Source organism: Aedes albopictus, chromosome 3, assembly GCF_035046485.1.
Source record: "Aedes albopictus strain Foshan chromosome 3, AalbF5, whole genome shotgun sequence".
NCBI classification, from domain to species: domain Eukaryota; kingdom Metazoa; phylum Arthropoda; class Insecta; order Diptera; family Culicidae; genus Aedes; species Aedes albopictus.
In genome coordinates, this window is record NC_085138.1 from 168,366,157 (window position 1) to 168,380,995 (window position 14,839).

Consider the following 14,839-nt stretch of genomic DNA (forward strand, 5'->3'; position numbering starts at 1 on the left):
CCAGGATTCTGGTACGAATCCTTCCAGGATTCTGGTACAACTCCTTCCAGGATTCTGGTACGAATCCTTCCAGGATTCTGGTACGAATCCTTCCAGGATTCTGGTACGAATCCTTCCAGGATTCTGGTACGAATCCTTCCAGGATTCTGGTACGAATCCTTCCAGGATTCTGGTACGAATCCTTCCAGGATTCTGGTACGAATCCTTCCAGGATTCTGGTACGAATCCTTCCAGGATTCTGGTACGAATCCTTCCAGGATTCTGGTACGAATCCTTCCAGGATTCTGGTACGAATCCTTCCAGGATTCTGGTACGAATCCTTCCAGGATTCTGGTACGAATCCTTCCAGGATTCTGGTACGAATCCTTCCAGGATTCTGGTACGAATCCTTCCAGGATTCTGGTACGAATCCTTCCAGGATTCTGGTACGAATCCTTCCAGGATTCTGGTACGAATCCTTCCAGGATTCTGGTACGAATCCTTCCAGGATTCTGGTACGAATCCTTCCAGGATTCTGGTACGAATCCTTCCAGGATTCTGGTACGAATCCTTCCAGGATTCTGGTACGAATCCTTCCAGGATTCTGGTACGAATCCTTCCAGGATTCTGGTACGAATCCTTCCAGGATTCTGGTACGAATCCTTCCAGGATTCTGGTACGAATCCTTCCAGGATCCTGGTGCGAATCCTTCCAGGATTCTGGTGCGAATCGTTCCAGGTTTCTGATGCGAATCCTTCCAGGATTCTGGTACGAATCCTTCCAGGATTCTGGTACGAATCCTTCCAGGATTCTGGTACGAATCCTTCCAGGATTCTGGTACGAATCCTTCCAGGATCCTGGTGCGAATCCTTCCAGGATTCTGGTGCGAATCGTTCCAGGTTTCTGATGCGAATCCTTCTAGGATTCTGGTGCGAATCCTTCCAGCATTCTGGTGCGAATCCTTCCAGGTTTCTGGTGCGAATCCTTCCAGGATTCTGTGGCAAACCTTTCCAGGATTCTGGTGCGAATCTTTCCAGGATTTTGCTGCGAATCCTTCCAGGATTTTTTTGCGAATTCTTCCAGGATTCTGGTACGAATCCTTCCAGGATTCTGGTGCGAATCCTTCCAGGATCCTGGTGCGAATCCTTCCAGGATTCTGGTGCGAATCCTTCCAGGATTCTGGTGCGAATCCTTCCAGGATTCTGGTGCGAACCCTTCCAGGATTCTGGTGCGAATCCTTACAGGATTCTGACGTGAATCCTTCCAGGATTCTGGTGCGAATCCTTCCAGGATTCTGGTGTGAATCCTTCCAGGATTCTGGTGCGAATCCTTCCAGGATTCTGGTGCGAATCCTTCCAAGATTCTGGTAAGAATTCTTCCAGGATTCTGGTACGAATCCTTCCGAGATCTGGTACGAATCCTTCCAGGATTCTGGTACGAATCCTTCCATGATTCTGGTAAGAATCCTTTCAGGAGTCTGGTAAGCATCCTTCCAGGAGTCTGGTAAGAATCCTTCCAGAAGTCTGGTAAGAATCCTTCCAGAAGTCTGGTAAGAATCCTTCCAGGATTCTGGTACGAATCCTTCCAGGATTCTGTTACGAGTCCTTCCAGGAATCTGGTACGAATCCTTCCAGGATTCTGGTACGAATCCTTCCAAGATTCTGGTACCAATCCTTCCAGGATTCTGGTACGAATCCTTCCAGGATTCTGGTACGAATCCTTCCAGGATTCTGGTACGAATCCTTCCAGGATTCTGGTACGAATCCTTCCAGGATTCTGGTACGAATCCTTCCAGGATTCTGGTACGAATCCTTCCAGGATTCTGGTACGAATCCTTCCAGGATTCTGGTACGAATCCTTCCAGGATTCTGGTACGAATCCTTCCAGGATTCTGGTACGAATCCTTCCAGGATTCTGGTACGAATCCTTCCAGGATTCTGGTACGAATCCTTCCAGGATCCTGGTGCGAATCCTTCCAGGATTCTGGTGCGAATCGTTCCAGGTTTCTGATGCGAATCCTTCCAGGATTCTGGTACGAATCCTTCCAGGATTCTGGTACGAATCCTTCCAGGATTCTGGTACGAATCCTTCCAGGATTCTGGTACGAATCCTTCCAGGATTCTGGTACGAATCCTTCCAGGATTCTGGTACGAATCCTTCCAGGATTCTGGTACGAATCCTTCCAGGATTCTGGTACGAATCCTTCCAGGATCCTGGTGCGAATCCTTCCAGGATTCTGGTGCGAATCGTTCCAGGTTTCTGATGCGAATCCTTCTAGGATTCTGGTGCGAATCCTTCCAGCATTCTGGTGCAAATCCTTCCAGGTTTCTGGTGCGAATCCTTCCAGGATTCTGTGGCAAACCTTTCCAGGATTCTGGTGCGAATCTTTCCAGGATTTTGCTGCGAATCCTTCCAGGATTTTTTTGCGAATTCTTCCAGGATTCTGGTACGAATCCTTCCAGGATTCTGGTGCGAATCCTTCCAGGATCCTGGTGCGAATCCTTCCAGGATTCTGGTGCGAATCCTTCCAGGATTCTGGTGCGAATCCTTCCAGGATTCTGGTGCGAACCCTTCCAGGATTCTGGTGCGAATCCTTACAGGATTCTGGCGTGAATCCTTCCAGGATTCTGGTGCGAATCCTTCCAGGATTCTGGTGTGAATCCTTCCAGGATTCTGGTGCGAATCCTTCCAGGATTCTGGTGCGAATCCTTCCAAGATTCTGGTAAGAATTCTTCCAGGATTCTGGTACGAATCCTTCCGAGATCTGGTACGAATCCTTCCAGGATTCTGGTACGAATCCTTCCATGATTCTGGTAAGAATCCTTTCAGGAGTCTGGTAAGCATCCTTCCAGGAGTCTGGTAAGAATCCTTCCAGAAGTCTGGTAAGAATCCTTCCAGAAGTCTGGTAAGAATCCTTCCAGGATTCTGGTACGAATCCTTCCAGGATTCTGTTACGAGTCCTTCCAGGAATCTGGTACGAATCCTTCCAGGATTCTGGTACGAATCCTTCCAGGATTCTGGTACGAATCCTTCCAGGATTCTGGTACGAATCCTTCCAAGATTCTGGTACCAATCCTTCCAGGATTCTGGTACGAATCCTTCCAGGATTCTGGTACGAATCCTTCCAGGATTCTGGTACGAATCCTTCTAGGATTCTGGTACGAATCCTTCCAGGATTCTGGTACGAATCCTTCCAGGATTCTGGTACGAATCCTTCCAGGATTCTGGTACGAGTCCTTCCAGGATTCTGGTACGAATCCTTCCAGGATTCTGGTACGAATCCTTCCAGGATTCTGGTACGAATCCTTCCAGGATTCTGGTACGAATCCTTCCAGGATTCTGGTACGAATCCTTCCAGGATTCTGGTACGAATCCTTCCAGGATTCTGGTACGAATCCTTCCAGGATTCTGGTACGAATCCTTCCAGGATTCTGGTACGAATCCTTCCAGGATTCTGGTACGAATCCTTCCAGGATTCTGGTACGAATCCTTCCAGGATTCTGGTACGAATCCTTCCAGGATTCTGGTACGAATCCTTCCAGGATTCTGGTACGAATCCTTCCAGGATTCTGGTACGAATCCTTCCAGGATTCTGGTACGAATCCTTCCAGGATTCTGGTACGAATCCTTCCAGGATTCTGGTACGAATCCTTCCAGGATTCTGGTACGAATCCTTCCAGGATTCTGGTACGAATCCTTCCAGGATTCTGGTACGAATCCTTCCAGGATTCTGGTACGAATCCTTCCAGGATTCTGGTACGAATCCTTCCAGGAATCTGGTACGAATCCTTCCAGGATTCTGGTACGAATCCTTCCAGGATTCTGGTACGAATCCTTCCAGGATTCTGGTACGAATCCTTCCAGGATTCTGGTACGAATCCTTCCAGGATTCTGGTACGAATCCTTCCAGGATTCTGGTACGAATCCTTTCAGGATTCTGGTACGAATCCTTCCAGGATTCTGGTACGAATCCTTCCAGGATTCTGGTACGAATCCTTCCAGGATTCTGGTACGAATCCTTCCAGGATTCTGGTACGAATCCTTCCAGGATTCTGGTACGAATCCTTCCAGGATTCTGGTACGAATCCTTCCAGGATTCTGGTACGAATCCTTCCAGGATTCTGGTACGAATCCTTCCAGGATTCTGGTACGAATCCTTCCAGGATTCTGGTACGAATCCTTCCAGGATTCTGGTACGAATCCTTCCAGGATTCTGGTACGAATCCTTCCAGGATTCTGGTACGAATCCTTCCAGGATTCTGGTACGAATCCTTCCAGGATTCTGGTACGAATCCTTCCAGGATTCTGGTACGAATCCTTCCAGGATTCTGGTACGAATCCTTCCAGGATTCTGGTACGAATCCTTCCAGGATTCTGGTACGAATCCTTCCAGGATTCTGGTACGAATCCTTCCAGGATTCTGGTACGAATCCTTCCAGGATTCTGGTACGAATCCTTCCAGGATTCTGGTACGAATCCTTCCAGGATTCTGGTACGAATCCTTCCAGGATTCTGGTACGAATCCTTCCAGGATTCTGGTACGAATCCTTCCAGGATTCTGGTACGAATCCTTCCAGGATTCTGGTACGAATCCTTCCAGGATTCTGGTACGAATCCTTCCAGGATTCTGGTACGAATCCTTCCAGGATTCTGGTACGAATCCTTCCAGGATTCTGGTACGAATCCTTCCAGGATTCTGGTACGAATCCTTCCAGGATTCTGGTACGAATCCTTCCAGGATTCTGGTACGAATCCTTCCAGGATTCTGGTACGAATCCTTCCAGGAATCTGGTACGAATCCTTCCAGGAATCTGGTACGAATCCTTCCAGGAATCTGGTACGAATCCTTCCAGGATTCTGGTACGAATCCTTTCAGGATTCTGGTACGAATCCTTTCAGGATTCTGGTGAGAATCCTTCCAGGATTCTGGTGAGAATCCTTCCAGGATTCTGGTGAGAATCCTTCCAGGATTCTGGTACGAATCCTTCCAGGATTCTGGTACGAATCCTTCCAGGATTCTGGTACGAATCCTTCCAGGATTCTGGTACGAATCCTTCCAGGATTCTGGTACGAATCCTTCCAGGATTCTGGTACGAATCCTTCCAGGATTCTGGTACGAATCCTTCCAGGATTCTGGTACGAATCCTTCCAGGATTCTGGTACGAATCCTTCCAGGATTCTGGTACGAATCCTTCCAGGATTCTGGTACGAATCCTTCCAGGATTCTGGTACGAATCCTTCCAGGATTCTGGTACGAATCCTTCCAGGATTCTGGTACGAATCCTTCCAGGATTCTGGTACGAATCCTTCCAGGATTCTGGTACGAATCCTTCCAGGATTCTGGTACGAATCCTTCCAGGATTCTGGTACGAATCCTTCCAGGATTCTGGTACGAATCCTTCCAGGATTCTGGTACGAATCCTTCCAGGATTCTGGTACGAATCCTTCCAGGATTCTGGTACGAATCCTTCCAGGATTCTGGTACGAATCCTGCCTGGATTCTGGTGCGAACCATATGTTATGCTGTTTAAATTGTTATTTTTATGATTACCAAAGTTTACGGTATTGTAATGTTATTATACATGTTACAGTATTATTGTTGAACTTTTTATTGGGAGACCAAGCCATGGCTAACGGGCTTTCGGCTACCCGAAGAGCCAGTATGATTTGTCTGTTCGTTCCGAGGCAAATTTCATTTCGTGAGCACGATGTGATTTGAAGCTCAATTGATTACAGCTTGGGAATGGGAAAAGTTTTCTAATTATTTAATGCCGGGCGGAATTTGGGCTTGAGCGATGGGAGTCTGAAGTAACTTTTGGAGATGTTACACGCTACAGGTCATTCGGTTTCGCGTTTGAGCAATTTCCAAAGGCAAATTATTATTTTGAGAATATTGAAGCTGCTTTGCGAATGCATTATTTTAAACTTTATCATAAGCAATGACGTCTGTTATATCAGGGGTTATACTGCCTTATTTTAAAGACCAACAAAATTTGTTGAATATAGCATGGGCCTCGTGCCGTTCTTGTGCGGTTCAATATCCCAAATTTAATCATTCTCGAACATTAGCTGCTCATAAATTATTCATCCTCGTTTCACTCACGCTAACTTCGGCAGTGATTTCTCATTTGAAATTCCCAAATCTCGTTAGCCATCATCTATCCATCCATCCATCCATCCATCCATCCGGCTCCTGTTGGTCGGTTTCCATACGGTCCTGGAAAGCGTACCACCTATATTTGCGTGACCTGCTGCTATGGTAAAGGTACCACGACCGATGGCCTTGTGCGGGTGGTAGCTAATTGAAATGTGTCAGAATGTGAATAAGTTAAAATTAACGACAAAGATGTTTCGACTGATTTGTTGTCCGGACACAGGACATAGGAGTGCTTGCTTGTCTTGTTCTCTCTTTCTCTACCTCTCGAGCTGAATTGAAAATGTATGCTAATTTAATTACAAAGCACTTCCACCACCACCGGTACCGGTGTGGAAATCTGAGAGTGTTTCATTTTCCAACTCATCGGGCTATGTGAGGCGAGGCAAGTGGAAGTAATGTTAAGGTACTAAAGCGAATAAAAGTTTCTAAATGAAGAGTCTGAACCGGTCTGCCGCACAGTGGATTGAACGAGAAGATCAGAAACTAAAACTCCTCGAAAGACCTCTCCAAGAATTTCTCTAGAAATTTCTCCACAGATTTCCTCAAGGATTTGTCCCAGGATGTTTTTCAGAAATTCCTCAAATAATTCCTCTGGATTTTCTCTGGAATTCCTCCAGGGATTTCCTTTGGAATTCCTCCAGGGATTTCCCCAGAAAATCTTCAATGGATTAATTTCGGAATTTATCCAGGAATTCCTCCATTGATACCTCCAGGGATTCCTGCAGTGATTTCCTCTGGAATTCGTCCAGGGATTCCCATTGTAATTCGTTCATGGACTCCCCCTGAAATTTGCCCAGGGATTCCCCTGGAATTCCTTCATGCATTCCCCTGTAATTTGTCCAGGGATTCCCCCTGCAACTCCTGCAGGGATTTCCACTGAAATTCCTCCTGGGATTCCCCCTGGAAATCCTAGAGGAATCCCCCTGAAAATTCTCCAGGAAATCCCCCTGCAAATTCTCCAGGAAATCCCCCTGGAAATCTTTCAGGGATTCCCCCTGGACATCCTCCAGGGATTTCCGCTGGAATTCGTCCAGCGATTCCCCCTGGAATTCGTCCAGGGTTCCTCGTGGAATTAATCCAAGGATTCCCTCTGAAATTCGTCCAGGGATTCCCCTAGAATTCCTACATGGATTCCCCTGCAATTTGTCCAGGGATTCCCTCTGTAATATCTCCATGAATTCCCCCTGGAATTCACCCAGGGATTCCCCTTGGAATTCGTCCAGAGATTCCCCCTGGAATTCGTCCAGGGTTCCTCCTGGAATTAATCCAGGGATTCCCCCTCAAATTCGTCCAGCGATTCCCCTAGAATTCCTCCATGGATTCCCCTGCAATTCGTCCAGAGAATCCTTCTGAAACACCTCCATGGATTCCCCCTGGAAATCCTCCAGGTATTCTCCATGGAAATCCTTTAGAAATTCTCCCTGGAATCCCTCCACAGATTCTCTCAGGAATTCCTCTAGGGATTCTCCCAGGAATTCGTCCATGGATTCTCCCAGGAATTCTTCCAGGGATTCCCCCTGGAATTCGTCCAGGGATTCTCTCTGGAATTCCTCTAGGGATTTCCCCTGGAATTTCTCCAGGGATTCTCCCTGGGATTTCTCCAGGGATTCCTCCTGAAATTCCTCCAGGGATTACCCCTTCCATTTTGATTAAATAATCCCACTGTGCGCCCCGACTGCAGCGTAGGGGTTCCATGCTACGAATAGAGATAGTATATAACGAGTATTAGACGTTTCTCCCGCTCCAGTCTTTGCCAACATTCCCCCGGGAAGGTGACGTTCCGTGCGGAAACTAACATTGACGAAGTTTGATACGTTTTAATTCGTTTTTTATTAGATGACTTTTACTTTAGTTTAGTCAGGGTAGTTAGGTGCCCGGATCGTTAAACCGTGGTGGTGGCGGTGGTGGTAGTAGTAAAGTTTCATGCCAGGTTATAATTTGACTTTCGGTCGACAAATTGAACTCACTCAGTGAGGAATTCTTACCCCTATGACTGTAGTCAGCGGAATCGAGTTCTTTTCGTGTCGCAGGAGAACAATTAAAACTTTTGCCATCAGCTTTTCTTGGCTTTAACGATACCAGGGAGAATAATTGAATAACTCGGTAGCAATCTGTGCTGTTCTGTTTGGAGCGTTTTTGGGTGATGATTTTTGGAAAGGTGGATTCATTTTATATCGCTAAAGTTGACGATGGAGTTTTGATGGCAGGAATTGTCGTTTATGATAACTTTGATTCATGCTCCTACTGTGTTGATTTTTTATAGTTTGTACCAGTAATTTTACTGGTTTTGGGATCTTTTCGGAAATTATGGTGAGAATCCTTCCAGGATTCTGGGGAGAATCCTTCCAGGATTCTGGGGAGAATCCTTCCAGGATTCTGGGGAGAATCCTTCCAGGATTCTGGGGAGAATCCTTCCAGGATTCTGGGGAGAATCCTTCCAGGATTCTGGGGAGAATCCTTCCAAGATTCTGGTGAGAATTCTTCCAGGATTCTGGTGAGAATCCTTCCAGGATTCTGGTGAGAATCCTTCCAGGATTCTGGTGAGAATCCTTCCAGGTTTCTGGCGAGAATCCTTTCAGGATTCTGGCGAGAATCCTTTCAGGATTCTGGCGAGAACCCTTCCAGGATTCGGGTGAGAATCCTTCCAGGATTCGGGTGAGAATCCTTCCAGGATTCGGGTGAGAATCCTTCCAGGATTCGGGTGAGAATCCTTCCAGAATTCGGGTGAGAATCCTTCCAGGATTCTGTTGAGATTCCTTCCAGGATTCTGGTGAGAATCCTTCCAGGATTCTGGTGAGAATCCTTCCAGGATTCTGGTGAGAATCCTTCCAGGATTCTGGTGAGAATCCTTCCAGGATTCTGGTGAGAATCCTTCCAGGATTCTGGTGAGAATCCTTCCAGGATTCTGGTGAGAATCCTTCCAGGATTCTGGTGAGAATCCTTCCAGGATTCTGGTGAGAATCCTTTCAGGATTCTGGTGAGAATCCTTTCAGGATTCTGGTGAGAATCCTTTCAGGATTCTGGTGAGAATCCTTTCAGGATTCTGGTGAGAATCCTTTCAGGATTCTGGTGAGAATCCTTTCAGGATTCTGGTGAGAATCCTTTCAGGATTCTGGTGAGAATCCTTTCAGGATTCTGGTGAGAATCCTTTCAGGATTCTGGTGAGAATCCTTTCAGGATTCTGGTGAGAATCCTTTCAGGATTCTGGTGAGAATCCTTTCAGGATTCTGGTGAGAATCCTTTCAGGATTCTGGTGAGAATCCTTTCAGGATTCTGGTGAGAATCCTTTCAGGATTCTGGTGAGAATCCTTGCAGGATTCTGGTGAGAATCCTTGCAGGATTCTGGTGAGAATCCTTGCAGGATTCTGGTGAGAATCCTTGCAGGATTCTGGTGAGAATCCTTGCAGGATTCTGGTGAGAATCCTTGCAGGATTCTGGTGAGAATCCTTGCAGGATTCTGGTGAGAATCCTTGCAGGATTCTGGTGAGAATCCTTGCAGGATTCTGGTGAGAATCCTTGCAGGATTCTGGTGAGAATCCTTGCAGGATTCTGGTGAGAATCCTTGCAGGATTCTGGTGAGAATCCTTGCAGGATTCTGGTGAGAATCCTTGCAGGATTCTGGTGAGAATCCTTGCAGGATTCTGGTGAGAATCCTTGCAGGATTCTGGTGAGAATCCTTGCAGGATTCTGGTGAGAATCCTTGCAGGATTCTGGTGAGAATCCTTGCAGGATTCTGGTGAGAATCCTTGCAGGATTCTGGTGAGAATCCTTGCAGGATTCTGGTGAGAATCCTTGCAGGATTCTGGTGAGAATCCTTGCAGGATTCTGGTGAGAATCCTTGCAGGATTCTGGTGAGAATCCTTGCAGGATTCTGGTGAGAATCCTTGCAGGATTCTGGTGAGAATCCTTGCAGGATTCTGGTGAGAATCCTTGCAGGATTCTGGTGAGAATCCTTGCAGGATTCTGGTGAGAATCCTTGCAGGATTCTGGTGAGAATTCTTTCAGGATTCTGGTGAGAATCCTTCCAGGATTCTGGTGAGAATCCTTCCAGGATTCTGGTGAGAATCCTTCCAGGATTCTGGTGAGAATCCTTCCAGAATTCTGGTGAGAATCCTTCCAGGATTCTGGTGAGAATCCTTCCAGGATTCTGGTGAGAATTCTTCCAGGATTCTGGTGAGAATTCTTCTAGGATTCTGGTGAGAATCCTTCCAGGATTCTGGTGAGAATCCTTCCAGGATTCTGGTGAGAATCCTTGCAGGATTCTGGTGAGAATCCTAGCAGGATTCTGGTGAGAATCCTTGCAGGATTCTGGTGAGAATCCTAGCAGGATTCTGGTGAGAATCCTTGCAGGATTCTGGTGAGAATCCTTGCAGGATTCTGGTGAGAATCCTTGCAGGATTCTGGTGAGAATCCTTGCAGGATTCTGGTGAGAATCCTTGCAGGATTCTGGTGAGAATCCTTCCAGGATTCTGGTTAGAATCCTTTCAGGATTCTGGTAAGAATCCTCCCTGGATTTTATGTGATAATCGTTTAAGGTTAGAATTTCGGCGAGAATCTTTTCAAACAGTTGCCCAAAAGCTGTCAACCATTTGGAATAGTTTTGCACGAAACGGATTCTCAGAACGCATGTAAGCCGAGTCCATTATGACGAATCAACATGAAGATACAACCAGACCGACGACGACTGCAGTCAGCCAGTCCCCACATAATCATGAATACGACCTCCTAACCAAGATACAACCACATGTTGCTAGCGAAGTTATTTTTCCATCAACCGCTTCTTCGACATTGTGATTGGGTGGTGGCTGATGCTCTGCTCTGGATAGGAAGGAAGTAGGAAAACCTCCCACACCACACGTGCAGACGGAGACGGTTATCCTCATCGCTTCCAATTCACATTACGTTGTTGGTTGGAAGGAGGCAGTACAACCAACCAACCAACCAACGTCGAAAGATTGTGCCTGAAAGATGCGTATCTTTACTCCAGGCGCAACAAAGTCCAGGCACGGCGGAAGGAATTCAGCAAAAGCAGCAAAGAAAAGTTTCCACCTCTCCCGCCCAGTTTCAAACCAGACGGTGTTGTACGTGTTGCTTTCTCTTGGTGGCACTTCTGGAAAAGATATATAAATTTGGTTGGAAAAGTCAAATATGTATTATTTTCCTAGAAATTATTCAAGTAACTTTTATTTTATCTTTCAAAAAGTTGTTGTTCTTTGTTGTTTTAGAGTGTTATAATAATATTCTTGTTAAATTTTACAAAGTTAAAAATGACTTCGATGCAGTTATCAGATAAAACTGTTTAAAATTTTGTCGCAATATTCCGATTGTCGGACCATGGTGCGTCACGTCATTTTCCACTTCTGGGATTACGATGACGAAAACATGGTGCCCCACGCTCCCACACCACAGTCTTCGGCAGCACGACGATGAAGACGATGGTGTGCATAAGATCTGGCGGAAGAGATTTGCTCTGTTACTTTGAACCTTACAGCTGAAAGGATATACCTACTGTTTCACGAGGCTGTCGGATAAGCAGCAGCCGTTGGATCAGAAGAAAATTCCTACCATCGCGTAAATAATGAATATAATTCCTGGTAGCGAAGTGACTGTGTAGACTGTAATTCTACACCGAGCGCCGTCGAACGCGAACTTAATCAGTAGCTTCCCGGGCGGCATTCCAAGATTTTTTTTTATCCAGCTGGTATTTTTGATCGGAATCCACGCTCGGAATTGGAATGTAGTCGATTCGATATTCTTTTGCATGGGTATAAGTATGAAAAATTGGTTGTAATTCAATAACCGGCCGCTTGAATTTCAGATCATCTTTAGAATCGGTTCCGTAACTCGGTGTGATTAATGCAAAACCTGTACGTTTTTTATGACTTCTTTTTGATTTCATTTCATTGGTTTCTTGTTTAAGTCAGATGGCAGAGTCCTTTTCAGTTTCAGATAAGTTTAAGTTCAACTTCAGAGCAGTACTGCAAGTCAATTTTTAAGTGCAGTACTTCAAAGTAGTACCTCAAGATTTCAGTACATTGCCGCCTTTGTGCAGTTTTTTTTTTTTGTAAGAAGAGGAATATGTTGTCAGGCGATTCGATGTACTGCCTTTTGGACACAGGCCTTAATCCTCATTGGAGCCACCATTTGGCATTACTTCGGGGAGAGACCGGGTGCAATATTAAGCACTGGGAACTTTAACCTTAACACTTCGTCGTACATGGCAGTCCATTACACCAAACCCAGGATGAAACCATGAGGGTCTCCTGATCTTATGTGGAAGTACATCCGACCCACCGGAAATCAAACTGGTTGTTCGAGAGACCATTTACACTCTCGGTATGCCTCATCATTCTGTTGAGGATGATCTTTTCGAGCACCTTCCCCGCCATGTCGATCAAGCACCAATATGCTTGCCTATTAGCCGACGGGTCTTCGGATGGTTTCCCAGCCTTTGGCAATATAACCAATTTCCATACTCCTGGGAAAACTCTCTGGTCCAGGCATTTATGCATAGCAGACCTGATCATCGGGAGTCACTGCAATAGTTACTTTTATGGCCAGGTTCGGACTCTAAGGGACTTAGCTATCCCAGCAAGTTCGACCTCGGTGACCCGCTCCTCGTCGCCAGCCCCAGATCCCCTTCAAAATCTCTGGAGACTGCTCTGTAGGAGCCATTACACCTCTCGTCTTAGTCATCACGATCATGTAGGCATCACCCCACGGATTCGCATTGGCACTCCGATAGAGACCCTCAAAGCAGGCCTTTTGCTTGCCCTTATCAGGGAGGCACGGCACAGGCCCACTATCGCTTGAGTACACCTGTAAACCGGTGGCCTTCCATCCTTTCAGGATTCTGATGAGAATCCTTTCAGGATTCTGATGAGAATCCTTTCAGGATACTGATGAGAATCCTTTCAGGATTCTGATGAGAATCCTTTCAGGATTCTGATGAGAATCCTTTCAGGATTCTGATGAGAATCCTTTCAGGATTCTGATGAGAATCCTTTCAGGATTCTGATGAGAATCCTTTCAGGATTCTGATGAGAATCCTTTCAGGATTCTGATGAGAATCCTTTCAGGATTCTGATGAGAATCCTTTCAGGATTCTGATGAGAATCCTTTCAGGATTCTGATGAGAATCCTTTCAGGATTCTGATGAGAATCCTTTCAGGATTCTGATGAGAATCCTTTCAGGATTCTGATGAGAATCCTTTCAGGATTCTGATGAGAATCCTTTCAGGATTCTGATGAGAATCCTTTCAGGATTCTGATGAGAATCCTTTCAGGATTCTGATGAGAATCCTTTCAGGATACTGATGAGAATCCTTTCAGGATTCTGATGAGAATCCTTTCAGGATTCTGATGAGAATCCTTTCAGGATTCTGATGAGAATCCTTTCAGGATTCTGATGAAAATCCCTTCAGGATTCTGATGAGAATCCTTTCAGGATTCTGATGAGAATCCTTTCAGGATTCTGATGAGAATCCTTTCAGGATTCTGATGAGAATCCTTTCAGGATTCTGATGAGAATCCTTTCAGGATTCTGATGAGAATCCTTTCAGGATTCTGATGAGAATCCTTTCAGGATTCTGATGAGAATCCTTTCAGGATTCTGATGAGAATCCTTTCAGGATTCTGATGAGAATCCTTTCAGGATTCTGATGAGAATCCTTTCAGGATTCTGATGAGAATCCTTTCAGGATTCTGATGAGAATCCTTTCAGGATTCTGATGAGAATCCTTTCAGGATTCTGATGAGAATCCTTTCAGGATTCTGATGAGAATCTTTTCAGGATTCTGATGAGAATCCTTTCAGGATTCTGATGAGAATCCTTTCAGGATTCTGATGAGAATCCTTTCAGGATTCTGATGAGAATCCTTTCAGGATTCTGATGAGAATCCTTTCAGGATTCTGATGAGAATCCTTTCAGGATTCTGATGAGAATCCTTTCAGGATTCTGATGAGAATCCTTTCAGGATTCTGATGAGAATCCTTTCAGGATTCTGATGAGAATCCTTTCAGGATTCTGATGAGAATCCTTTCAGGATTCTGATGAGAATCCTTTCAGGATTCTGATGAGAATCCTTTCAGGATTCTGATGAGAATCCTTTCAGGATTCTGATGAGAATCCTTTCAGGATTCTGATGAGAATCTTTTCAGGATTCTGATGAGAATCTTTTCAGGATTCTGATGAGAATCCTTTCAGGATTCTGATGAGAATCCTTTCAGGATTCTGATGAGAATCCTTTCAGGATTCTGATGAGAATCCTTTCAGGATTCTGATGAGAATCCTTTCAGGATTCTGATGAGAATCCTTTCAGGATTCTGATGAGAATCCTTTCAGGATTCTGATGAGAATCCTTTCAGGATTCTGATGAGAATCCTTTCAGGATTCTGATGAGAATCCTTTCAGGATTCTGATGAGAATCCTTTCAGGATTCTGATGAGAATCCTTTCAGGATTCTGATGAGAATCCTTTCAGGATTCTGATGAGAATCCTTTCAGGATTCTGATGAGAATCCTTTCAGGATTCTGATGAGAATCCTTTCAGGATTCTGATGAGAATCCTTTCAGGATTCTGATGAGAATCCTTTCAGGATTCTGATGAGAATCCTTTCAGGATTCTGATGAGAATCCTTTCAGGATTCTGATGAGAATCCTTTCAGGATTCTGATGAGAATCCTTTCAGGATTCTGATGAGAA